The sequence below is a fragment of the Crocodylus siamensis genome, chromosome 2, assembly GCF_052110815.1.
Source record: "Crocodylus siamensis isolate JL-2025a chromosome 2, ASM5211081v1, whole genome shotgun sequence".
In the NCBI taxonomy this organism is placed as follows: Eukaryota; Metazoa; Chordata; order Crocodylia; family Crocodylidae; genus Crocodylus; species Crocodylus siamensis.
The window spans coordinates 291,976,690-292,001,968 of NC_143396.1; positions in this window are offsets into that span (position 1 = coordinate 291,976,690).

The window sequence follows — 25,279 nt, forward strand, 5'->3', positions numbered from 1 at the left end:
GTAGTTGTCTCCCAGGGTGTTGTCTGTGCTGCCGTTGCAACCAGTGCGTCGTCCTGGAGAGCTTGATGCTATACAAAGAATGACCATGCCGGCTGGTTCAGTGGCAAAGGCCTGGCTAGGTTTAATGTTTACAGCACCAACTCTCCAACACGCTGGTCCAAAGAGTTGCAAGATATTCCTCCTGGATGCTTGCAGTACAACACAGGCACAACCTGCGTATAGCACTCCTTACACCTAGTGAAACAGTCCACAAGTTTCCTGTGATTTTTATACATGTATCAAGCAATTCCAGTTACATCAAATATTTCCATCAACATCTCTTACCAAATTATCCTAATTCTTATACCTTCGTGTGCATGTTCTGGGCTCTCTGGTCCATACTTCAGCGAGTCCTCTCGCATATCCCTTGCAAAGCGTTTCCCATGGTTAATTATTCTCACTGTTTGCATCTTTGCAAATTTGCTGCTGCTTTCTATTTTAACCTTTTCAAGTTTCAGTTTCTGTCCCTGGTTCTGGCTTTGCCATTCTCACACTGATTCAGCAGCCTTTTGTGAAACATAAGTGGGGTCGTTTTTTCATCGCATGCCTATAGGATGCTACAAACTAAGATTTGTTTTGTGAGGACCATATTGATGGCTCACGGCTCCATTTTGACTTCTGTCTTGGATTAGAGGTCCAAATGTTAGCAGATAGCTTTTTCATTTAGGACTTCAATTTAGTTTTTAAAATAAAGTTTTCTTGGATAAAGCAACCTTTTAAAAACCACGCATAAGTTTCATTCATGGTTTCTCCCAAATCTCTTAAAACTAGTAATCGTCCAGAGGTTTCAGAAAACCCTAAAATGCCAGTTTTCCCCCCTAGTTTAAAAAAAGAAACCAGTGTACAATTCAGACCTCACTGTATTCATCAGGCTTCATTATTATTCAGCCCAGTTTATGAATCAAAGGATATTTTAAAGGGTGGTCACTTCTGTCTTTGTTAATAGTTAGGAATGGGGCCAGAGAAAAAGCACATCATTGCTAAATGGTGGTCATAAAGCCAGTTAATTGGTCTCTTAAATTCCCTGGGACACATTTGCCCTTGATATGAAAGGACCCGGGTTGTCTACTAATACAGAAGCAAGAACCCTGCAAAATCTAACCATGCATGTCATATGGCTATATGAATTATCTTATGCCGGGCTTCTGTAGAAATTAGCTTTTATGGATTGTGCTTTCTGTTCAAAAACACTCAGGGAAAGTAAAAAAACTCTCCCTGGTAATGATAAGCATAAGGTGACCAAGGGCTAGGGTTTTTAAAGATCTTTGGAGATGATGCACAAAGGGGTGTAGTGGGATGTACAGAAGAAATCATTTCCTGCAGCTCAAGTGAAAGGCTTGTTGAGGAAGAAAAGGGGCAGGAGAAAATACAAGTGAAATCTTCATCAGGACAAGGAGCTTTAAATTGCCAGCGTTAAAAAACTGATGGTATGCAGGTGGAGAGATAAAGGTCCTGAGTCAGCTGAGCACAATTAATTTTAAGGGCATGCTTCAGTCCTATTGAGGAGGGCTGAATAGGGCCAGGATTGCTTGCATTCTTGCGGTGAGCGATCTGCGTAGTGTTTTGCTGAATCGAGCACTCCCTGAGTCCGTGTCCTGGTTGAAATGGGAGGGGAGGAAGATGACTCGAGCTGTGCTATTGTGGACGGTCCAGAAGAAGAAGAGATAACAGTAAGGCAGACTGGAGAGGGAAAGCAGTGGTAATACCATTTTCCAAGAAGGACCCTTTAAAATAATGATAATACTGAATGAAAATTTGCGAATGAGCACAAGGTCCAGGTTTAGCTAAGTCTCCTCTGTGCATGTTGCAGAAATGATCTATATGGGCTTTTCAGACCTGTGTTTTATCTTATATCTGGTTCCTTGCAGGAAGTATAAATTAGCGTGAATAGGTAATTTGGGTGCTTTTTCTTTGAAATATAATAAGATTTCTAATTGTTCAGGACTTGTACTCCCCCTTTTTTCCCCTATAGCGTTGGCCTATGAAAAGGGTTTTACCTTTTAAATAATATTATAATTGCTTATTGAAAAGAGCTCCTCCAACATCACTGACCTCTTCTGACCCTTAAAACTTTTTGAGTGAACAGCAGGCTCTAAAACAGATGACTGATTTTTATCATCCCTAACATCCCGCTGACATTCATACGTTTCTGCCAAATGCAATTTCCATGTTCGGAGCCTCTCAGGTACATGAACTGCCTTTAAACAATTTACAAGTGCACGTTCCAGAGATCCAGACCTTGAAGCCTAGAAATTTGAATTCCTGCTTTACTGCTTAGGATCGCTTATAAATACGGTTTTTAAAATTTCCATTTCTTTTTCCTTTCAGTGTGTGACGCTACTTTGTGTCTCCTGGTCTGATAAATGCATCTCTTCCCAAATAAATGCAAGGTAACCGTCTAGTGGTAGGTGGCACTGCAAGCCCTCCCTTCCTCCCCCCACCCCCATAAAAAAAAATAAAAATCAAAAAACCCTAAAAAAAACCAAACTTGAACCCAAATCCATACAGCATACTTCTGTTGGAGGTGTAGTGTTGTACTGAAAAATGGGAGAGAAAGAAGAAGCAAGAGTAGGCGCTGTTGGTTCTGGGACAAGCAGAGAAATGTCTCAACCGCCTTTGTGCTTGGAGCTATAGTTTTTACGCATTTTATGAATTAAGTGATTTTAATTTAAAAAAAGTTTTAAAACAGTTAAATGACTAAAATGAAACATGTTAGTTCAGGTTGACAAAAAAGTGTTTTTAAGTGGGAGGAAGTGCTGTTTCATTTGAAAATAAATAAAAATGATCTGGTTTGACTAGAGCTAGTTTTTTCAGGTCAGAAAATGAGCAAAGAAACCCCTCCAAAATACCAACCCCCCCCCATCCTTTGCCAGCTGCACTGAAAATACCCTTTCTCTCGGAGCTTTCCCTTGTACGTTTGATGCCATGTAGGTGACTTTAAGCTGCATGAATGTAGACTGGGAGCAATATGTACAGACATTTACTGGTACTGGGAGTGGTGCAGGAAACCCGGTATAAGTAGCCTGGGGTGCGGGAAAGGGATAGTAAGTCTGCGGGGAGGGGCTGGCGGGTTGGCTGGATTGGAGGTGGGGGCAGTGGTTATGTGGGGGGAGGGGGATTTCCATGCAGGGTGGGGATTCAGAGGGCTCAAAATAGCCCAGTCTGGATCAGTTGGGTAGGATGACCAAATCCCCATGCTCCGATGCCTTGTAATTGCCACGCTCTGGTGGACTTCAGCGTCACGTGTATCAGCATCCCTGCACTGAAACATGGTGGTGGGGACATTTAACTTTAGTTAAAGCACCCGGCTACAATTGTTCAACATAGGGACAGAGATACATGCGATTGTCCAGGTGCTTTAATTAAAGCGACTCAGGGAGCTGCTCTAATTAAGGCATTCCTCCCCCGCCGACTCCCAGAGCACGTGTATAAATGCCTCCAAAGTCCCGCTCTTGCACAAGTGACCTGTATTATTAATAACCGCAAAACCCTAGTGTTCTAGTGCTTCTTGCCTGTAGTCTGCAATGCTTTCCTTCTTCTGAACAGCCTGTTTCTTAGCCTGGTGGAAACATACTTAAAAAGTCTTCTACTTAAAAGCAATCGGCAAGAGAGCTGAACAATAGCTCTTGCGGTCTTTGCCTGAATAATGCCATCTTTAAAAAAAATAATCAGGGCACGCATCTTGTTCTCAAATCAAGGTTGCATTTCTGATGTAAGGAATTGTGATTGTTTGAAAACTGTTGTCCACAGGTGTATCGAGGGTTAATGACACTCACGCAGTGCCAGACCCTCACAAAATAGAAGAATTGCACCCTTGGCTGGTCATGTGCTCAGAAATATTAGATGCCTGCCTGCCTGATCAAATGCTCTGAAATCCCACTGACCACTGACAATAAGCAACTTAGAAAAGATAACAAAAAAGCTTTATTATGAAAAGAAGAGCGATCATAAAGACTCAGTGACCATAGGTTGAGATACAGACAGCAATATAAGAATAACCATACAAAAGGAAATGGCAGAACAATAACAGCAGAGCTCCCTATAACTTCTCTAGTCAGCCAGAATACCCAGCGTGGTGTCAGGTCCTTTCACAGCATCTGATGAAGGCAGCTGTGGTTCCTCAAAGCTTGGGGGCTATGTACATGTATCTTATTTAGTTAGTCTATAAAGGTGCATGCTGACCTGCCTTCTGAGTGCCTCAAGGCATTCCCTAGGCCTGAGAAACTGAAGACAAACACTTGCTGTCATGGCACCGCTAAGTATAGTTTCATCTGTGACCATTTACATTCATTATCTATTGCATTCCCAAACTATGCATATAACTCCCTGCCTCCCCAGGTGCGTCTCTGTTTCCCAGTCCAGAAGTCTTCCCTGGTCTAATTCTGGCCAGACTATTTGCATCTTTTCAGACATAAAGATTGCTAATCTAATGTCCTAAAGAAACGGTCTCTCACCTATTTCCCCCACTGAGAGAACAGCATCCTTGAATAGTCTCTTGCAGGTGTTACTCATATGGGTCTCTTGTAAAATGTAAATGTGTCTGGAAGGGCCTTGCTCAGGTGCCTCCAACCAGGACCCCAAGGCCTGTTTGAATGGCTGTAAAACATACTCATGCTGGCTGCTAATTCTCCCTGTTTACTTGTTTCTGTCACTTAGGCTTTGATCCTTTCCCAGGTGTGAAACTCCTTCTTTAAGGAATAACACCTAAAAAGCATTATCCTGCTCTGATATTCTGGTCCTACTATAAGTCGCAAGAAATACATTTATAATAGGGCCGTGTGAAATTTCGCCCGGCTTTTCGTTTCAAAGCTGTTTCTGTGCGCTTCGAGCTCAATACAGTGAAACTGAAATGAAACAAAAGCCTTTGAAACAGCTTCGAAATGAAACGAGGGAACTCGAAATGTTTCAAAACATTTTGAAACGTTTTATGTTGTTTCACCCGGCTCCTCTCATCCAGCAGGCAGATCAGGGGCTCACCTGCACGCCTGGGAGGGCTGCGGGGGCTATGCTGGAGCCCTCCTGAGGCTGTGGGCCCCTGACCTGCCTGCCAGATGATAGACGAGTGATGGGCACAGCCTGCACCCAGTGCCAGAAAGATTGGTGCTCCTGCTGGTCCCAGGTGGCAGCACCCGGCTCCTGTCATCCTGCTCACAGATCGGGGGCCCACTGGTGCCCCCGGGAGGGCTGCAGGTGGTGTGCTGGAGTCCTCCCATGGGTGCATGCCCCCAATCTGCATGCAGGATGACAGGAGCTGCGTGCTGTCACCTAGGCCAGCTGCAGCACCAATCTCCTGTCTGTCATCTGGGGATCAGATCAGGGGCCTACAGTCCTGGGAGGGCTCCAGCTCAGCCCTCCCATGGGTGCAGGTGAGCCCCCGATCTGCCTGCCTGGCACATTTTATTATTCCCATTATACCCTATGGGCGAAATGGTGAAACGGAGTCGAAAGAGTTTTGACAAAATGAAACAGAACAGCGATTTCGAAACAAAAGCCGAAACGAAACATTGTTCCATCAAAACGGAAATCGAAACAGAATGATGCTACAGCCCTAATTTATATCACATGCCTCAATGCATACATACATAAAGGTGACAAGTTTAAATACAGTTTGTCACTACCTATAGATAGAGACCTATATGTAAAACAAACACAAGTAAATATGTGTGACATCCCATGAACACCTCAAAATATAGAGGGTTGCTGACCATTTTTTTCAATGACTTCTGAGATCTTGACCTCTGGATCCTATGCCAGGTGCCAACTGTCAGAAATCAAGAGCCACATGCTAGATCCTAAATTTGGTGTATTGGACCTAGAGGTTGTATGTTGTCTAAAACCATGTACTTATCTCAGACCTCTGTGATGGGATGAACTGAACAGGTTCAGTGCTTTACAAGCTTCCAGGAAGATGGCACCACCAAGGCTGAAGTTCACATCTCGAGCAGAGCTTGCAATCAGTGGCATGTTTGGAGACAACAGTAGTTCAGCAAGTGCATTGGTTTATAGTCTGGAAGGCTGAGTTTGTCTAGCTTTAGCTGCTGGAGCATGCTTTGCCAGTCTGCAAGACTGAAAAGCCTCCTGCTGTTAGAGCTCTACTCCAGGGTGCAAGTATCTATGCTCAGTGGTTCAGTTACCCTTAAGCTTTGTCTGTGATCAACTGTCTACCTTTGGGCCCTCTACTACAAAAATGGTTGTCAACAAGTTCAGCGGAGGGCAATGAAAATGTTTAGAGGGTTGACTTGTGAGGAGATGTTGAGGGAACTGAACTTATTTAGTCTCCAGAAGAGAGGACTGAGGTGGGATTTAGTAGCAGCCTTCAACCCCCTGAACAGTGGTTGCAAAGAAGATGGAGCTGTACTGTTCTTAGTGGTGGTAGATGACAGGACAAGGAGCAATGGGCTCAAGTTGCAGCAAGGGAAGTTGAGGTTGGATATTAGGAAGAATTTTTTCACTGAGAGGGTGGTGAAGTGCTGGAACAGGCTCCCCAGAGAGGTGATGGACTCTCCACCCTTGGAGGTGTTTCAGACCCAGGTAGACAAACCCTTGGCTGGGATGATGGAGTTGGGGCTGGTCCTGCTTGGAGCAGGGGGGTGGACTAGATGTGACCTCCTGAGGTCCCTTCCAACTCTCATTTTTCTATACTTTTATGAATACAATGAATTCCTTAAATCTCATATTATAAGGCTTGTTTCTCAACTCCTTCATTTGTTGGCCCTCCTTTGAATCTGTGTTTCCACAACCTTCTTGGACTGTGGATACCAGACACGGGCACAGTATTCTAGTAGTGGTTTTACCAATGTTGCATCACTCCTTGATACTCTTTCTTTTATACATGCAAAGACAGCATTAGCCTTACTGGCAGCATACCTTGAGGTGGACATAGAGGCATGTAAAAGTAAGGCCAGGAAGGCCGTCCAGAGCTCATTGTGTCCAACCCCTGCTCTGGGCAGAATCATTATATCCAAGCCATCCTGCACAAGTCCTTGTCTAACCTGTTCCTAAAACTACACAATCAACCTTGTCTCACAACTACTAGGAATATTTCCCCAAGACACCAAAAGCACCTTAACCTACCATGGGGAGACAAGGGCTGTAAATATCTTGCCTTTGCGAGGGTTGTTAAAATGCACTCAACAGACCATAGTGAACCCCAAGTCCTTCTCTGAGTCATTGCTCTCCAAGGCAGACTCTTCCACACCATCCTTGTCACCTGCATTTTTTCCAGGAATATTAGCTTGCAGCTGACATTTGGTGGTGGTGACCATTTAACCAAGGCAGTTTAGTACATTCTGTAACAATAACCTGTCACCCTTACTAGTTACCACCCTGTAAATATTTGTGTACTTTCCAAGCAGTGGAACAAAGATTTTATGTTGCCATCTGTAGTATTCATAAAAAAATGAAATAGCACTTGACCCAAAACTGATGCCTTGGTGACTCTACTAGTAAGCATCTCACTCATTGTTGACCTTCCATTTGACATCTGTGAATGAACCAGTTTTAATCTATCCATGCCATATAATGGACAGTTTCTAATCAAGATTTCATGATTCATTAAGTCTTATCTTTGCCTTGGAGAAGTCTGAGAGTGCTATAATACCTCTGCCCTTATCAATCAGAGTTGTAATCTTATCACCAAAAATGACAACAGGGTTACTTGACACGGCCTATTTTTTCTTGAAACCACATTGACTGGTAGTAATTATATTGTTAGCCTCTAATGCTTTTTTGGCAGAGCCCAAAATAAATCATTCTCCTATTTTGCTTGGGATCCGTGTCAAGCTAACTAGCTGATAGTTCCCTGGGTCATCTCTTTTATCCTTCTTGAATAATGAAATACAAAGACAGTCCTCTGATCCATTGGGATTTCTCCAATTCTCCAAGACTTGTTAAAAATTAAATAGGTAGTTCAGAGAGTACCTTAGCAAGGCCCTGGAAGACTTTTGGGTATAAATTATCTGAGCTTGGTGGTCTGAATATTTAATTTCAGCAGCTGACTCAAATCCTCCTGTGTTACTGATGGCAGCTTTCCTTCCCACATCCTCTTATGAATGTGATATATAACAGAGACTCAACAGTGAAAGGATGGAAGAAAGCAGGGCAAGTACACAGCTAGTGATGTGGATCCATGGAAGCCAGTGGAGTTATGCCAGTTATGTCAGCTGAAGATTTTCATGTGAATCTAATTAGCTGAATGGGAAATGGAGATAAATGAGCAACCATGCATACCCTGATTTAGGAATCCTGTCTGGGCTGCTTTCTACCGTGACTTGAATAATTAAATTTATATACTGTATGCTAACTGCCTTTGTTATAATATTCTTTCTAGAATAATATTAGAGCAATATTCCCTTCTTTGAAGCAAGGGAATTTTAGGTTGGATATTAGGAAAAGCTTACTCATTAGAAGGGTGGTGAAGCACTGAAATGCATGACCTAGAGAGGTTGTGGTATCTCCATCCTTGGAGGTTTTTAAGGCCTGGCTTGAAAAAGACCTGGCTCAGATGATCTAGTTGGGGCTGGTCCTGTTTGGAGCATAGGGTTGGATAAGATGTGACCTCTTGAGGTCCCTTCCAACCCTCATTTTCTATGATTTTCTATGATTAATTAATGCTGCTATTTGCTAGACCAGAGCCCTTAAAAAGAAGATTATATAAAGTAGCCATCAGGGACTGTTAAATGCATTTATCACTATCACCACTGACCTAACAAACACACTGAAGTATAGAAAGTGACAGTCCTAGGATATTAGAAACCAGCTGCAAAACAAATTGGGCAACAAGGCAGAGTGGGCTGGAGAAAGACATTAAACACATGACAGTAGACCAGATCATAGCTGTGTGCTGAAAAAGAAATTGTTTAGACGTTTCTCTGAGTAGAGGTTCCATTGGCAACTGTCTCTTGCAATCAGGTAAAATCTCTCCCTGCAAACACAGTTGGCTGCATTGGTCTGAAAATTCACTCACTGAGGGAACGCGAGCAATGAGCTGTGTAAAACTGACGAATGAAGCAGGTGCTCGTTCTAATAGAGTAGCCTGGCCAGAACTGGAGTCTTTATAGACCTATCCGAAAAGAGTCTTCCTAAAACATTTTTCTTCAGGACGAAGAGGAACGAGAGAGAGGGGGATTCATTATTGACCAGACGGATTGTTATATTGCTAAGGTAAATCATGGGCTGTCTCTGAACACTGCTTGGCAGCTGGGAACAGAAGGGGTTTAAACCCACCTTCCCCCAAGTACAGAGCTGCCTTGCCCTGCCAAACTTACGGAAATGTACTTCTGGCTGAGACTATGGATTACAAATCTCAGAGACACCTGGAAGTAGAAAGAGGAAGTGCTGAGCAACCCTGCAGAGTCCTGCTGCTGTGAGTCTGGACTGCAAATCCCAGAGACCTCAGGGGCAGCAGGAAGAGGAAGCAAACACATAGCCCATGCTGGCTACATGCCAGAAAGCCATGCTCTGGAGCCCCCCGGGCTTCTGGCTTGAGCCACTGCAGGCATGTGGCTACATTTCCTGAATCAAAAGTGAATGTGTGTCCAGCTGTGTCTCAGTTTGATCTCTGCATCTTAGACTAACTTGCAAATACTGAATTGATTCAGCCTCAGGATTTTTGACTGTCTGTACTTAGCCTGAATGCTGTCTGTTATGAGCATCTGTGTCCCAAGCCCACTTCTGAGTGTCTCTGAAAGCCAGCTGCATCTGGCACTGTTTCATTTATACAGCGCAGTGACATTTCCCAGGATGAGGCTTACTTGCTTTACTTTTGTTATTCCTCTCCTAGATCTCTGATCTGCCAGTCCTTAAAGACACAGGATCTCTGTCCTTTCGTCTAGATGGCCACAGCAAGCCACACCCTCAAGGTTTCAGGCTAAAAAACAATGTTTTTGTTAAGGCAAGGTTCTTTTGGTCAATATGATATCTTTTATTAGACCAACTAAATAGTTGGAAAAAATAGTTCCTTGCAAGTTTTGGGGTTCAAACACCCTTCTTCAGGCATAGGGAGAGTCTGCTGGTGTTTGTGGGCTCTCTTGGGTGGAATATAAGTGTAAACAAATATGCAAAATGCAGGGCTGTGAAAATGCCTGGCAAAGAACATCAAAGGGGATGGGAGAAAAGAGGTGCGAGGCAGGTAGATGGGGGAAGAAAAAGGGGAATGTTGACCTGGAGATAGATTGTAGCTGATAAAATATAAAGAGGTTACCTGGGGTTATCAGATGGCAGGCAGGTTATAAGGTGCCATAAATCCAATGTCTATATCTAGTCCATGATTTTTTAAAAGATGTTTTTGTTAAAGAACTTGACTGAGAGTTGAGTTTTGACTCCCAACTTGGTCAGAGATTTCTCATGAGTCCTAGGACTGGTCATTTTAGCTCTTTGGGCCTCAGTGCCTCATTTTTTAAGCAGGGATGAAAACCATTTCCTTTCACATAGTCATACAGAAGTGGGCCTGGAAGGGACCTCCAGAGGTCATCAAGTCCAACCCCTGCCTGAGGCAGGATCATCCCTATCCAAACCATGCCATGCAAACCATAATCTAAACTCTGCATAAGACTGCCTTCAAAAATTATTTTAAACTCTACATAAGACTACCTCATACGCTCTGTCCTCTTAGATTGTCATGTGTTTGAAGCAGAAACTGTTCTGTGTCTATACTGTGTCTGGCTCAGTGGAGCCCTGATCTCAGTGAGAGCCTGTAAGCATTCCTAATGCAAGCAGCAATGCAGCTAACCCCTTAAATTCCCTATTTTTATATCTGGCTGGGATTCCAGTCACCTTCTGAGCATGGAAAGAGGTCTTTTAGCATTTTGGGTTGTTTCCCCACCCAAGACCCAAATCTCCAGGTTTGGGGGAGAAAACAGGTCTCAACTTGTGAAAACACACGTGTATGAATCTTACCTATGTGGCCAATAGGTGCCTATACCATTTTATTTCCCATAAATCCTGTGCACCGTTTCTCTCTGACCCATGCCTGGAGCTGAGAGGCTGAGCAGCCTTGCCAATGGAGTAACTACCTTGTAACCAAGCAGGTGCCTCACTTTTCATTTGTGCCTGTGTGAACATTTATGATTTTATTTCCAAACGGCACTGCAGCGAGCCGCGCCTTTACAAATAGGAAATTAAATCAGATGGTGATGTAAACCTGGAGAGAAGAACAGGCATTCGTAATGGTTCTTTATTGCTTCATTTCATCTGCTGTTGCATTTTGCCATCGTCTGGTGCTTAGTGAAGTGTATGATTTATTCATAGAAGACACTGTCACAGCCAAAGGGTTGTACAATAAACCACTGACAAGGCCTCGGTGCCAAAAGCCATTAGGAAAGTAGAACAATAATCTCGACACAAAGTATTTACAGACCAAGTTGCCTTTAATTTAAGATCCCTGACTAAGGCTGGATGATAATTGCATCACATTTCAAATCAGCCAATGCTGACAGTCCTCTGTATTTCCCTTTGGTATTAAAAAATCAGCAATAATTGAAACCATCTTTAAGAAGCAGCAACAAATTGAAGTTGTCTTTAGGTCAGCGAACCACTCGGCTATGGCACAGGGAGCACAATTTTTCTCCCTTAGCAGTGTTGCCAGCGTGGATGAGTGTGTGTGTATTACTGGTACTAGGATTACACGTACATGTGTTTTGCATGTACTAGGGCTACGGGGCCAGGTACAAATCTGTTCCTCTTCTCTCTCTCCTTCCTTCTCTCTCATTCTGCTTAGAGGTTGTAAATGGTAATAATTCAAGCTCCCTTTTCCCCCAGCACTCAGAAGTTGAGCTTTGCTTTTCCCTTTGTCTTATCATGGACTCATAGGGGTCATGGGCAGATCCAGGATTTGTAAAAATGGGGTGCAGAAGCAGTGACTGGTGCTGCAGGGGTGGCTGCATCTATGTTGCCAGCCTCCCCCCCCCCACCAAGACCCTGCTGTGGGAGCAGCCGACGGGGATATTTTTTAAGCCTCCAAAAAGGTAAGAATTCCCCCTGAAAATGCAGCTCTCCTCTTTTGCCCACCTATTTCTCCCCTGCCATTCATGGGGCCCCTGGGGCAGCATCCTCCAGGCAGATCCTGCCCGTGGGCATCCAGGGCAGGCAGCACGTGCCTTCTCCCCTCCGTTTGGGCTAGGGCCAGAGACTAGGGGCTGGGCCCGGTCAGGACCAGGGCCTTCTTCACCTCGGCAGCACGGCATGCCGAGGTGGCCAGGTGGGCCCAGCTGCAGCACCCTGGGTGGCACAGAGGGAACCTGCCCTCACCCAATGGGAGCCCTCCAGTTTTCTGTTTGTCCTAATAAATCTTACTGCATGCATCATATAAAGCATGCCAATGGCTAGCTTTATGTAGGCAGGTCTGATAAATGCAAGACACCCATGGTGCAGGTATGTAAAAGCACAGCACTGCATATGCCCAGGATATTCCAGCATTGCCCTAAACCTGGCAACTGCACATACAAAAGATGGAGGATGCGGAAAGAGCAGCTGGAAATCTCTGTAACAGGAATACAGGGGGAACCTGCAATGTCTCATTTGTTAGTCCACCAATATAATTCACACTGCATCAGCTCTGATCTTGGAACAATGCGACAGAGTATAGGACAAGAGAAAAGAAATTAGCTGCCTGGTTACAAACCCGTGACAATTTTTTCTCTACCTTTTGCTGTTCTCTATGTCTGACACACGTCAGACGTGTTTGAGTTACCCCCTGCCATCACGTACTTCATTAGGCTTTCTAGCTGCTTTTTGGATACAATAGAAATAAAATTAAAATACATCCAATCTACCTCCTTTGTTACGGAAAGTTTGTTAATAGCATTGATGCGGCATACAGTTAATTGCTATTCAAGTGTGTGCAATTGCAAGGTTTAGACAAGTGAGAGCAGTATAGACACTGCTCTGTTTCAGCTCTCAGGAGTCTCATACAAGAAGAAAGATGAAGTGTGGTCCCTCAGTAATATTTATGTGAGCTATAACTTTGTTCTGGCTTTATTTCTGTATGATCTGAGATGTTGCAGAGCTGTAAAAATCATTAAAGGATTTTGAAAGAATGGAGCCTGGTTTATTTGTGAGGTACAGAGGCAGACAGCAGATAGACAGCAGAAGTAAGAAACCTACTTGCAAATCTAGGAGAAATAAAAGCCCAATACCTAATGCAGCAGTAGCTGCAGTCTCCTCTGGAAACAAAGCATATCTTGAAGCTTCACTTCGCCTAAATAGCATTCATGTATTGGACTCAAAGGATTTGAAGTCACATTTGCTGTAAACTATGGAACTATTTCCAAAAGACATGAAGTATTCTCAATCCCCAAAATGTTTTACAAGGGATATACCAAAAGAAAGAGGACTGAATAATTTGGGGCAGGTTCTGAGGCAATGAATTCACAGTACGATTAAGTCTATGGAGCAGCTTGACAGTGTGTTTGTAGTACACGTTACCATATCTGAGCTAGCTTAGCTTTCTGAGCTAATTAGTGACGATGCAGCAGGCTTCGGTTTAACCTGTAGTAGCAACCAGAGTACAGATTCTCTGGGGACCTGGTTAGCTGTGCTCGGTGCTAGGGAGGACTAACACCCTTACTACCATATCATCACTGGTTTTGCTACCTTTGCTGGTTGGATTACACGAGCATAGGTGTACTGTCACGTGCTACCATCACGTCTTTATTGTGCTTTGCTGACATGCCCTAAATAGTGTTGCAAAAAGCAGTTCGTTTCTCTGGAGGCTCGCAAAAATCACAGACACACAGTCATCAGTTGGCACAAAAGGCTGTATTTGTTTGCAAACAAGGTCAGAGTGGGGCATTGATGCCCAAATCAGCTTCTGACCAACTAATTGTGTTTGCAAGCGGAATTTATCTTCTCTCTCCTGAGCACGTGTGCAGACACCGGAACTCTTACAGCTACTTCCGTTTCATACAAGCATACATGTAGTTACATCATTACATACATCGCATGTATAGTATAATCAGCTACTTAAGTATGAGGGGCGGAGGGGTAAATATGCATCAGCTCATTAAACATGCCCAGAAACTACAACAGTTCACCAAAAGTTCATACCCCAAGGCCACAGTCAATTGAATTCCAGCTTCTGTATCAGCATGAGAAAGGCTAAGGCGGGTGAGGGGGAGAAAGGAGCCTTGGGCAGTATTTCTTTCTTATCAGGTGCAAGATGCAAGCTGCGCATTTCTAACAATATTCCATTTCTAACAATAGAATCATAGAAAATGAGGGTTGAAGGGACCTCGAGGTCACGACTAGTCCACCCCCCTGCTCCAAGCAGGACCAGCCCCAACTCCAGCATCCCAGCCAAGGCTTTGTCTCATTGGGTTTTAAAAACCTCTGTGAGGGGCTGGCTGGCAGTGACTTAGCCCCGGGGTTTTGAAAGGGCAAAAGATGATTGGGATTCCCTTTCCTCACCAATCAGGCCGCAGAGACTCACCCTCCATGTTCTCTGATTGGCCCCTTGGGTCACCTGGAAGGGGATAAAAGGGGCAGCGCGGCTGACTCAGGGGAGACAATGAGGGACCACAAAGATGAAGATTCAAAGAGCTGGGCCAGCGGGGTGGGAGCAGTTGTCCCGGAAGAGCCTGAAAGAGCAGGACCTGCAGGCAGCAGCGGGACCCTCAGCAGCGCGGCGTGCGGCCAGCAGGAGAGGCCCCCACTGGGCTCCAGGATCTGAAGACTATATCATTCTCCCCCAGGCTTCTCTGGAGAGAGGCTGTGGGATGGAGAAGGGCCTGAAGCTGGGAAAAGGGAATTGTGGGATAGCTGCTCTTCACTCCTTAGGCTCTATGGACTCCAAGCAGAGTAAGTGCCAAACTATTGCTGTAAGGAGCTGGCTAGGAGGCAATGCAGGGCTGGAATTGGGTTCACACCCAGCAGTTCAGCAGAGTCATAGAGAAGTCAGGTTGGGAGGGACCTCGAGAGGTCATTTGTCTGGCTCCCTGCCCGAGACAGGATCATCCCTATTCAAGCCACCCTATAAAAATCCAAACCATCCTATATAAATCCAGGCTCAATGTTTGTCAGTTCGAGTACTTAGGTGTCTGTGTTGTAGAAAGTCAGCAGGTATGGGTGTTCACAGTGACTATCCGTGTAGACATGGCGCCCAAGACTACAGGATGATGAGACTGTTCCCGTGTTTGTCTTGTGGAGCATCTGGCACTCTTTGGGGCAAAGCAAACTAAAGTGTTTTTATTCTACTCGCTCCTGGAGCTTGATATTTGAAAATGAATCTTTATTTCAAGCAGCGCAGATGCTTATTATCCGGCATTACTGTCTGATGGGTCTTCCGCACAGTCACCCATTTTCTTTAAAAAGCATATTCGACATCCTGCTGTTTTTCATGTGTGAGAATCCTACACTTTAGAGGACTTTAATGGAGAGAGTTTTCTCCAGCCACTGTTTTCAACAAGCTTGTGATGCTGATAGTTTCAAATATCTTATTTCGAACGCTGCATTAATATTTGATCTTCATTGAAGCCAGAGAGTTGTCTGACTTCTGTAGATGGCACAGAGCATAATAAAGCTTTTGTTTGCTCTTGCTACAAGACAAAAAGGAGCTTCTTTTTTCTGCTGATGTAATGTGAATGCTAACTAGGAGGCTTGTTAGGGAAGAGGCTAAAGCCAAGCGCGTGTAGCTCTGAGCCTTCATACAGTTCCCAGAGCTTTATATAGAGAGCACAATAAGTGAGGAAATCTCAAAGGTAGCACAAATATGCTGCCAACAACTGATTACTGGGGTTTTTATTTGTCTGGGTACTGAGTCTGTTTGTGTTCAGAACTCGATTCTGAGAGGAAAAATACTACCCGAGTTGGGAAGTGATATTAAAGAAGAAGGAAAAACCAACATACTCTTAACAGACTGAAGAAGGAAAAAATCCAGCCTATTTTCACAGCAGGTGATCTGTTTTCAAGAGATGTCATAGAGAGTAGGGGACTGCGGTTCTGTCCCCTGTTTAACACTGGAGATGGGCTTGGGACCTTGGATTTCAAAACAGATGTAGGAAAAATTTCGGAACCAACCCAAACTCAATAGCCGTGTTGAAAAATTATATGCTACCTGCAACAGCAACTGCCAGTCAAGGTTTCTACCAGCGTTTACCTCCCTGTTGAATGGGAAACGGCTACAAAGGACAACAATGTCATTTGTAGAAGTGAATAAGAACTGGCTTATTGCTTTTAGTATGGACACAATCTTTTAGTATGGTCACAATGCCACCCTGCAAATCCTACGGTATGGGTTCAACCAGAGAGTCCCGCGCTGAGGTCTGTAGACACCTGGGAACCTTACTACAGCATTGGTGCCTTTCCTGTCCTCACTTTCAATGAAACATTTGATGGGCGGGGGGTCTGGAGTCCCCCAAAATGATGAGGGTGGAGAGTGGTCCACTGCTCCCCAAAGCCCATGTAACCAATGGGCTAAACAACACAGATACGTGAAGATCTATGTGTGGGACGAGGGCAACAAAGAGACATTCCTTTTTGTGCTTTCTGATGCAATCCAGGCTTTAACTATCATAGACCAGGCTGAGACGCCATGATAGGGCAGATTGCCACAGATCCTCCTACTTCAGGGCTTCTGCTGCACCTTCCTTTAGCCTTCCCCGTGTGGATCACTGTTGGAGATGGGATTTGGGGATAGATTGCTGTCTATTATTTCTGATATGGATGGGGGCTCCTATGCACCTGTGCAGTGCAGTGGCGTAGGCTGCTGGGCAAGACAGTCCTGTGGGATTCTCCTGACTTCTGCATGTTTGATTTTTATCCTGAACCCTGTGCAAATGCTAGTTTATTCATTTTTGTTTATTTATTTCAATTTCCTTGACTCTATAAAGAGAACAACAAATAAAGCCCAAAGCAGGGAGGCATCCAAAACTCAGCAGAGCATGTCTCGGGTGTCTGTATTACACGTGTCTGTGACTGATGGAGGATTCCCAGGGGAGCACGTTCACAACACACTGATTATAGAAGTGTTCGTATACGGAGTTCAGCAGGAAGAAAGTGACAGGTACAAATTCCAGGTCGAGTATTCATCGAGTTGAGATAATACCAAGACAGTTTTCTAGGAATGTGAGGATTTTGTCCTTTATTTCAGATATATAAAGCAAGGGGTTGGCTGTAACTCCTGTTGCACTCAGTGGGACCTGCATCAGATCAGATGTGAGGTACACAGACCTTAAGCCTCATCATGTTTGACTTGGGTAAAATGAACATGCCGATAAATTGCATTTTTCACATGTGTAACTCAAAAATGGCATGATCTACTCAGCTCCAGGTTCTCAGGGGCAGAAAAAAATCATCTTAATCTTAGGACGGCTGTGGTGTGTGTTCTTGTTTGTTCTGGTGTAAAGTCAGAGGAAATCTCTGGGAGTCACAGGTTTTTTTCCTCCTTTACAACGTTTGACGTTAGGATCTGTCCCAAAATGTTTCAGTATGAGCAACTAGAAAAAGGTGGTTAGAGGGGAAACTGCCTCTTGTGTTTAACCTGCAGTTGCCACTGCTGAAAGCTATAAATAAAGCAGGCAAGAATTGTCCTCGGGACTCATGGTTAGAGAGTTGTCAGTTTTACCTCTGTGTTGTAATGAACAGCGGGTCATTCGGCCTTCTGTATGAACTCAAGTACCAAATTTCAGGTTCCCATTTTTTTTTATCACTTGCACAAATGTGAATCAAGAGAAACATCACTCAGGTTTGTGGTCAGCCCCTGTTGTATGGCTGAACTCACTTGGCATCTGCTAGGGTCTAACTGCTGTAAGTATTCAGGCCGGGCACCCAAAATGCTAGCGCTCAGCTGAAGCACTAGTCAACGCCCTGCTCTGGGGAAGTGCATCTCAGTGAGAGAACTTCCTGGTTTCTGTGTTTCTTTTGCTCCTTGATCACATGGATCATTTCTCCTCAGTGGGCATGTCTACATGCACCATTACTGTGCACTAACTTAGGTTACTGTGCAGTAACCAAAATTACTGTGCAGTACAGGCATGTGTCTACACATACTGCACAGTAACTATAGTGACTTACGCTAATTTGGGCATAAATTTGCTATCTGTATGATGCAGGTAGCAAAATTACACCCAAGTGGTTATTGCACAGTAAGGCACGTGTAGACACCTTACTGTGCAGTAACTCTGTTTGTGTGGACTGACTTGGAACTAACTTTACATACATATTAATCTTCCTTGCATAGGTGTATGTTTGAGCACTGATATTTCAGTGGAGGTCCTGGTAATGAAAGTATCTTTTCCAAATCGGTTACTGTTTTTTTTTTTTTTTTTGGTGGGGTTTTTTTTTTTTTTTTTTTTTTTTAGGTATACATGTTAGTGTATACCTACTGCTTCCTTTTTAGTGATCCTTCTGACGAAGGACTTTGGGAAAAGAGGCCCTTATGTTCTTAAAAATAGAAGCCATTGAGTTATTGCTAGTGTTATTAGCAGGAGAGACCCCTCTTCAATCCTATTTTATTTTTAAGGAAAAAATGTGGTCTGTACCCTGCATTTGACCCCTGCAACCTCACAAATCAAGTATTTCATAGTCTTTAAGAAACCTAATTCCCACCCTTAGTTCTTAGGACTCAACCTCTGAGTTCTCTGTGCATGTTTGTAGAAATCCCTGATTCATGATGGATCACAATTGTTACTAGGTTCATAGATGCTAGGGTTGGAAGGGACTCCAACAGATCATTGGGTATGATCCCCTGCCTAGGCAGGAAAGAGTGCTGGGGTCACATGACCCCAGCCAGATGCCTATCCAGCCTTCTCTTGAAGACCCGCAAGGTAGGGGAGAGCACCACCTCCCTTGGAAATCCATTCCAAATTCTGGCCACCCTTACCATGAAGAGGTTTTTCTTGATATCCAGCCTAAATCTGTTCTGTCAGTTGTGACTATTGTTCCTTGGGCGCCCTACAAGAGGTGCCCTGGTAAACAGAGCATCTCTGATCCCTTGCTCGTGTCCCCCCTGAAGTACGGCACCCAAAACTGGATGCAGTACTCCAACTGCGGTCTGACCAATGCTGCATAGAGGGGAAGTATCACCTCCTTGGATCTACCAGTCATGCATCTGCTGATGCATGATAAACTGTGGTTAGTTTTGCTGATGTTTTTGTCACACTGATGACTCATGTTCATCTTGGAGTCCACTATGACTCCAAGATCCCTTTCCGCTTCTGTGCTGCTGGGAGGGTCACTTCCCAGCCAGTAGATGCACTGGATATTTTTGTGCCCTAGGTGCAGCATTCTGTACTTGTCCTTGTACTGCGTCCTATTGTGTACTGCCCACTTTTCTAACCTGTCCAGGTCTGCCTGCAGTCATTCCCTATCCGTACAAGGTGTTCTCTTTCTCTGCTGCCCTTTTTATAAGCCATGGCAGGGGGTTGGACTTGATGATCTGCTCAGGTCCCTTCCGACCCTACTAACTATGAAACTATGAAACTATGAAACTTTAGTGTTACTGCACTGTAATGCCTGCACATGTAGACATTGGTGTAAAAGCTGCTTACTGTGCAGTAAGTTGCTGTGCAGTAAATGCACGTGTAGACACGCCCAATGGTTCCCTTCTCTTTGAGTGCCTCCTGCTGCTAGTGCTCTCCTCCACTGTGCCTAATGTTGCTGTTAGAATCTCAGACACCACGATTGAGGGTCTTGTCCTGGCTCTACTGTATTGCAACCTTTTGTAGGGCTGGTTGTTGCATCTGCCTTCTGTCTCATCATTGTCTTTTGGCAAGAGGCGTCCTGTGCTCTTTCTGCTTTCCCCAAGTCAGAAACACTACGTCTCATCAAGAGATACATTTTTGAAGAACTTGCTTATGCCATCATTGGTCCCATGGCCAAGAACAACTTATGTATGGTGAGTCTTACCTACCAGCTAGGTCATAGACTGAAGAAGGGGCCAAAATTAGAGGATCCCTGTTGGTCAAGTAAAGCTTGTGTGGCTGCTTCCATCCTCTAAGAGAGATGTCCACAACATTGTGACACATTTGTTGTGGGCTCAACAGATCACCACCAAGTGGGGCTTTGTCACCTGCCAAGCCACAGACAGAAGATGCAGCCCTGAAAAAACATTTTCAGGTTCTGTACCTACACAAATTAAGGTGCAACTATGGGAAGAGGGATTTTCAAAGCATAAAAAGAAATTAGGTAACTTAACTAACTCTCAGGTAACTAACTCTCATTTGTGCCTTTGAACCCTGGCCATCATAATACTGTATCTTTACAGTCATCTGTAATCTCCTCTGGGAGGTCAGGATGACATCTTTCTCTCTCCAGCATATACTGTATTTAACAGTTCTCTGGTAGCCTTTTCCCCATTCAGAGGCAAGAGTCACGGGCCATTTCTGATAGTGGGATATTGGACAGACTATAGCAGTGGTTTGGCATAGTGGCACGGTAAATTCTGTTGTGGAAATTCCCCTGACAGGTGGCTCAGGATCTCACTCACCAACCCAGGCTCTGCTTCTGCTCTGGCTGACTCTGACATAAGCTCAGGGGCCACATGTTGAAACTGGTCCTTGGGACAGTCTCCTTGTTCCAGCAGCTGCCTCTTGGCCTGCTCTGTCTCAGGAGCATGGTGATTTTCCAGCTGTCCATGTAGCTCATTCTCCAACTGCAGGACAGCTGGTAGCATGAAGCCAGAGTCCAAGCCCCAGCTAGCTCTCTACTTTTCTAGAGAAACCATGGCTTCAGGAGCAAGTCTAGATCTCAGAGCTTTGCTGCTGGCTTTCAGACTTGGTTTCTATGCTATACTGCTATTCAACTAAACCCATCTTGCATCACAAAGATTTTCTTTCCACTAACTTGCTCATTTGATGAACCTCTACCCTTCGTATTTGGGAGATGGGTAAATACAGACATCAGGACCCACACACACAGTTCTGCTAATGGAAAGGAGCAGCGTACATGCTGGTCATCATCACCCTTGAAATCACTTTAGCTTAGAAAAGGAACCACATAGTCTATTATTTCCCTCATCTATCTTTCTTAAACTAAGGGCATTGGGTAGTTGTAATAGAATACCATGCTCATTACTATATGGTAAGTAGGCATGGCTGGCATCCCAATATGGCAGCTTCCTGCTGCCAGTTTGTATGCATATATTTTATTTCTTTCCAAATGCCACAGCCTTTCCAATATTTCTATGGTGGGTGACAGAATGCAAAGGAACCTCCTTGGGCCTCTCAAAATCAGTGGGGTTAGAGCAGGGAAGAATTTGACCCAGTTTTCTTTAACTCTTTCTAACATGTGCTGTCATTTCTCCTGTAGTGGTAGCCACTCCAGCTTCTCTGCCTGGTGGCTTTGCAGACTATAACAAAAGTCTGTCTCTGGTTATATTGTCTTTTAGTCTGTGCCAACAAAACAGCCTCAAGTGTGCTATAGAAAAGCATTGAGTTATGCCTTTATAACACAAATAAAACCTGAACTGCATGACTGGCATGGAGAGGCCAGGAGAAAACTTGTATCATGCTGCCTCCTTTACAACTCAGCCTACTGAAGAGCACAGCCCAGACAAAACAGACCATGCGATACAAGAGACCATCCCCTCCACTTGTACTGGTGCTCAGTGGTCCCTTTGCTGAAGTAATATTGAACTAGGGTCCTCTCAAGTCTAGTGGAGAATGTGTGAAAACTCCAAGCTGTTCCAGTGGAAACTTCTGAAATTCATCCACCCTGGAGGAGGACCAGTGACCAATCCTGCAGAAGTGGTCCTCAAAGCCTCTGTCTGCTTATCATTTCTAATAATCCACCGAAGCTTCCTTCTTTCTGTCATCATCTTCAGAATGTAACACTGAGGGGCTCCTGACAGCAGGTATTTGGTTTGCAAAAAGACCTGGCTGTGGATCATCTCCAGGACAAAGAAGCTCAAGAGCCAAGTGTCCTTTCTCAAGTATAATTTGCCTTCACCTACTGGGATATGGCTGCCTCTGAAGAATGCAATAAGGTCTTAATGTGACTCCTACTAAAGTTCTAGAAGTTAGTCCCCTTCACACATGCCAGCAAACCCCTGTGCCCCAAAAGGGGGATAAGCAAGGCCTCTTCCCTGTCTTCTCTTTACCTGACACAGCAAATGGTGAATTAAAGAGTCTGTGCTCCTCTTCATTGTTGGCTTGCCAAAGTAGCTGAGCCTGTGTCAGTGGGTGTGTCTAAACATACATTTATGTCAGCTTAAAATTACTGCACAGTAAATTACTGAGCAGTAAGACAGAATAGGTAAACATCTACATGTGCAAGCATTAAAGCACATTACTGCTGTGTATGGATTGATTTGGGAGTAAAGTTACTCCCAAGTCAGTCCACACACACAGTGTTACTGCACAGTAAGGCATTTACATGTGTTACTGTGCAGTAACTAATTGGGCATAAATTTGATACCTGCATAATGTGGGCATTAAATTTATGCTCAAGTCAGTATAAGTTGATATTTACTGCACAGTATGGGTGTGCACATGTAGATGCATGCCTGTACTGAGCAGTAATTTCAGTTACTGTGCAGTAAATGTGCATGAGTAGATGCACTCAGTGACTACCCAGTGACTGGTGATATGGGCCAGGATAATATTACAGATGATGGTGACTTGGAGGGGTGACTTTAATTAAGGGCTTTATGGGTTCAATTCAAAATTTTCTTAAACATGTTAGCAGAACACAATATATATTTTTTTTAATGGAAAATTGATTATTTTTTTTTGTCAAACACGTACAAACCTTTTGCAGGAGAAATTTTAAGAAGTGTGCAAAAATGATTGGTACTTTTCAGCATGCTCTAACTGGTGATATTTTATGGGCATGAAGTCATACCTGTCTGGAACATAGTCCAGTTGTGGGTTGAACAGCTCGTTGTCACCAAGAACAGCCCATATCGTCCTTTTGCTCAACTTCTCTTGTGTCAGCCACTCATCATCTATATTTTTGTTTTGCTATGATTACAATATTTGTTCATGACATCACTGGGTGATTGGTTCCTTTGATAAACATCAGTACAGTTTTATGTAAAGCAACCTAACGTGGAATTGCATTGCATTTTCAAAAGCATGTATTGAACAAATGTTGGTTCCATTCAAATCTAAAGAGACAAAGGCCACATCCAGACATGCATGGACGCTTGTTTCCCTGGGGGCAACTGGTGGTAGCGCACCTTATGCTGTCACTGGGTGGCCCTGGGGAACACCTGTGCAATGTACACTCTGGTGTGTAGCAAGTTACCCTGGGTGGGGTAGGGGAAAGTGGGGCTAGCACTGGGCTGGCCCCAGAAGCATTACCTGGGGGCCTCCTGGGGCTACAGCTGCATCGTTTCTGCCATGCAGAGCCTGGCTGACAGAGGAGTGTGGCTCTGGCCAGTCAGGCTTCAGCTTTGGGTGGTGCATGCTGCTGCCATGTGTGCCACTCCACTTTTTTCAGTGTGTTTGCTTGACCTCTGCATATCTAGGGGTCAAAAAACCCCCTCCAAGCTGCTCCTTTGCAGCATGCAGAACAACTGAAAGTGCAGTATGTGGCACTGCAGACATGTCTATGGTGTCATATACTGCATAGCCATGCTGTGTTTGAAAACTCCTAGTAATCAATGACTAGGGGCTGCATATCTAACAAAACTTGGACAGAATAGAAACTATTCTTCTTCTGCTATGCCACTGGTTGCATAGGTTGGGGAGAAAATGAAAACACATTGCACGTGCTACATAGGCATATTGTTTGGAGGGTAGAGGTATGAAGAGTAGCATGGTGATTTCTTCGAGCAAGAAAACATCTTACATAGTAGTGAGGGGCACGCATAAGAGAAATGATAGTTAAATGCAATGCCGGAAGTGTAGATACCTATAGAAGTGAGTTTCTAATATGCTGTCTGATTTATATCTTGATTATGATATAACTAAACTATTTTTTACGGAGGTGAATTTCAATCTGTAAGAGGTACTGCTGTCTATCTATGTATAGTTGTGCTTGGTTGACAATCAAGAACATTCCCCTGGCTGGCTTTTTCTGGCTGCTATATTTATTTATTTTTTTCAAATATAAGATTCTGTGAAACTAGAATTGAAGCAGAAAAGCCAAGCTTGTTTTCTGTCATTTACTAGAGCAACTAAGTGAAACAAATTATAGTACAGGGAGGACTTAGAAAATGAAATGAGAGTAAATTAAATATTTTAAAAGTAGGTTAAAATTAAGTAGGTATAAAGCTGGGATGTTTTCAAGTGCATCTGTGATAAAGACTAGCTCTAAACGTAGCACAGCAAATTACACTAAAATCACATGAGAGACCTGACTTATCCTTATTTTTCTACTTGCTTGGAAATGGATGCCTCACAGTACAGAACATAGCTGGCATGTATATCGATTACCATTATCTGCTCTGATTTCCATCTGAAAAGAAACTACGCTGAAGGTCATCGATGAGCAACCAAACTGAGAGATTTTAGTCTCCCTGGTAAACACAAATTAGTGGATTTAGCATCTTGTTTTTATTTAATTTTCACAGTCCCTGTGAACTTGATAAACTATTTTCACAAATTCTGTGTTCTAAAAATTTAATTGCATTTTTATTCTTGTGTTCTGAGTTAATTATATAGCAACCCAAGTTTATCTTTTATATATTAAATCTAGCAAGTACTCTTTTAACAATCAATTGATATTTAATTACAATAGAGTAGCTTCCCTATTAAATCTAAATTAAATGCTCATTCAAGACTATTAAAATGTTACTGGGCTATCCAATACCAAATGCAATACAATCCAGTATAAACTATTGTGCAGTTGATTTTCCAAAGGTGTTCTGTAGACCTGAAAAGAAAAACTGACCTCAGATGACATTTTTGGTGGATTAACAAAATTGCTTTTTTCAAATTTGATTTTTAATGAATGATAACTAGTCTAAAGTGACTCTCTTCTGTGTCTCATAGCTTGAGCGTAATGGTTTAAGACTTAAAGAATCCACAAGGATTGCAGACTGTGCACCACAAGAGTCTCAAAGATTGCCTGGCATGATAAGGATCTCCTAACCCTGGTCATGGATCAAGGCCTGGGAGCTTCCCGCTGCCAGGGCAGAGGGACATTGCCCCCACCCAGGTTTTGGTGTCAGAGCCTGCCCCAGCAACAGGCAACTTCCAGGGGCAGGGAGCAATATCCCAGGTCCCACCCGGAGACAGCTGTTTCCTGCCTTCTGCTCTCTGCTAGTCCCTGGGCTAGCACCCAGGGAGAGTCTCAAGCTCCCTCTGGCTGCTGCAGAGGCCCGGTGCAGGGCCGCAGGGAGTGGGAGCAGTCTGCTGCTCAG